Source organism: Syngnathus floridae, unplaced genomic scaffold (assembly GCF_059516105.1).
Source record: "Syngnathus floridae isolate MCC-2025c unplaced genomic scaffold, RoL_Sflo_1.0 HiC_scaffold_64, whole genome shotgun sequence".
Taxonomy (NCBI): Eukaryota; Metazoa; Chordata; class Actinopteri; order Syngnathiformes; family Syngnathidae; genus Syngnathus; species Syngnathus floridae.
Window position 1 is genome coordinate 155,776 of NW_028284093.1, and position 2,875 is coordinate 158,650.

Here is a 2,875-nt window from a genome sequence, read left to right on the forward strand (position 1 = left end):
GCATAATAACTAAGTCTACTGGTCAAAACAGCGGTTACTATATGACGTCGCTACGTCGTGGTCACGTGACGCAGACAAGACGTCAATGGACGTGGGCAGAGTTAACTTGTTTAAAAGGGAGTAGGCAGAAGAAATATTTAATTTATTTAAATCTATTTTGAGTGCACACCATTATGCCAATGCATAACAACTGTAAATCTACTAAACAAAACAGCGGTTGCTATATGACATCTGCCACGTCGTGGTCACGTGACATACGTGACGTCGATGGGCGTAACTTTCGCCGGAATTCAAATCCGCGGGGAGAGTTAACTTGTTTAAAAGAGAGTGGGCAGAAGAATTATTTAATTTATTTAAATCTATTTGGTGTGTGCGCCATTATGTCAATGCATAACAACTGTAAGTCTACTAAACAAAACAGCGGTTGCTATTTGACGTCTGCCACGTCGTGGTCACGTGACGCGGACGTGACGTCGACGCCTACTTTACATCCCACCGATCACAGGACTCCTCGGCTGCATAACCGTGCCCCCTTCCCAACCAATCGGATTTGCTATACGCGAAAACGACGCCAATGGAAAGAGCTTCCGCCCAAATTTAAATCCGTGGGCGTGGCTCGCAGCAGGAAGTAGGAAAATGGCGGCGATGTTGACAAAGACACAGCGGATGGTAACATACGACTAACAAGAGAAATATTTTTATTTTCTGCTTGCAACTGGACCGTCCAGAGCGTACACGGTAAGTACAACTCATCGTTTTTAAAAAGAAGTACTTTTGTTGCCCTGAAAAGCGAGTGAGCGTGGCGTTTGTGGGGGACGTCGAATTTCGACGATTCTTTCTGGTCAACGGTTGTAAATGATTGTGTTGATTAAAAAAGAAAACTTGATGTAACTCTACTTTTAACTGCCGTTTCAGATAGATTTGGAATTGCATCACATCCAATTTTGCCTAGAGCGTACACGGTAAGTAACACTCGTTGTGTTTAAGGAGATTTACGTTTGTAATAGCAGAAGTGTAGCCGCGTTGCGTTGTACGTGTGAATGTTGGTCCGGGCGAAATGTTAATGTTTAATTTCATTCCTTTAGGTTCCACGGTGTTTGTTGGCTGCAAGTTTTCCACTGCAAGAAGAGGCTCATATCATTGACCAGGAGCGAGCTACAATGGTGAGTAGCCATAACATTTATGTTAAACACTTCCTATTTCATGTCTAACAGTACTTGATTTAACAAATAACCATAAATAAATACAGTGTGGGCACTGAAGTTAACATATGTGATTATACTGCCTAATCTGTCACCGAGTAGATTGTTGCAAAGTAATATAAGATCCAAAGTTGTAATTCAGAATAGTTTTCAAAAGAAGGCCATTAGAATTATATACAAGTCTGATTACCCTGAACAAGCTATTAATTAAATCACAAATTCTTCAATTCAAAGATTTGGTAGATTATCAGACAAATAATGTCTAACAGTAATTGATTTAACACATCACGATAAGTAGATTGAGTGTGGGCACTCTCAAGTTAACATATGTGATTATACTGCCCAATCTGTTACAGAGTATGTTGTTGCCAAGTAATGTAGAATAGATCCAAAGTAGTAATCCAGAATAGTTTTGAAGAGGCCATTAGAATGATAAACAAATCTGATTACCTTGAACATAATAACAAGCTAAGTGTTTAATATGTCCTATGAAGTCAAAATTGGGCACCATCATGTGGTGAAATTTGGAATTGCATCACATCCAATTTTGCCTGGGAACAAACAGATTACATAAATCTTAGTTTTGAATAAGCCACTCCTTCTCAAACAAGTAAACTCTGCCCATTTTGCGCAGTAGATGTTCTGTTAATATCTAGTATTTATACAAAGTCATAATTTAAATTGCTTTCAACCTTCATTCATCGGTTCAACCAACATTACTCGCTCTTATTACCAACTTGTATTGATTTAACTAAGCGTTTAATACTTCCTATCAGGTCTCAAATCGAGATTTGGCAAAATACAATTTCAGCAAATCCAATTTTGCCAGGGAACAAAAATAGATTAAATAAACTAAATAAGTCCTCTTCCCATTAAATAAATCAGAAAAGTCTGTCTTGTAACCAGTCCTCTTCAAACAAGTAAAGTCTGCCCATTTTGTGCCGTAGATTTTGTGTCTATGCCTAGTATTTAAACAAAATCATAATTTAAACGACTTCTTTCCTTCATTCACTTTGGAAATTTGGAATTGCAGCAAATCGAATTTTGGCAGGGAACAAAAATAGATCAATTAAACTAAATAAGTCTTCTTCCCATTAAATAAATTAAAAAAGTCTGTCTTGTAACCAGTCCTTTTCAAACAAGTAAAGTCTGCCCATTTTGTGCCGTCGATTTTGTGTTAATGCCTAGTATTTATACAAAATCATAATTTAAAGGACTTCATTCCTTCATTCACTTTGGAAATTTGGAATTGCAGCACATCAAATTTTGCCTGGGAAGAAAAGTAGATTAAATAAATTTAATAAGTCTTACTACTTCCCATTAAATAAATTAAATACGTCTTACTTGTTCCCACTCCTTTTCAAAACAGTAGTTTAAAACGAGGGCCCTTCACTCAATCTTTAACCTCAACCCCGCACGTTGTGTTGTATCTGTGAATGTTGGTTGTGGCCAAATGATAGTTTTCTTTCATTCGTTTAGGTTCCAAGAAAACTTGATGTAACTCTACTTTTAACTGCCGTTTCAGATAAGCGGGTATTACGTCGCAGTCAAATGCCGCGGATATGACGTAATTGCCCGAACCTCCGCCAAAATTCAAATCTGTTGGCGCGATGGCCGTGAGCCACTGAGCAGCGACGATTATCAACAGAAATATCTTTATTTTCTGCTTGCAA

General features: G+C 37.9%; 1 long non-coding RNA gene across 1 annotated transcript; it reads left to right on the plus strand.

Annotated features, from left to right (window-relative positions):
- The first annotated feature begins 801 nt into the window (after positions 1–801).
- Positions 802–2,875, plus strand: LOC148378118 (uncharacterized). Its single transcript, XR_015856170.1, has 3 exons — positions 802–962; positions 1,086–1,163; positions 2,728–2,875. It is a non-coding gene; the product is annotated as an uncharacterized LOC148378118 (long non-coding RNA).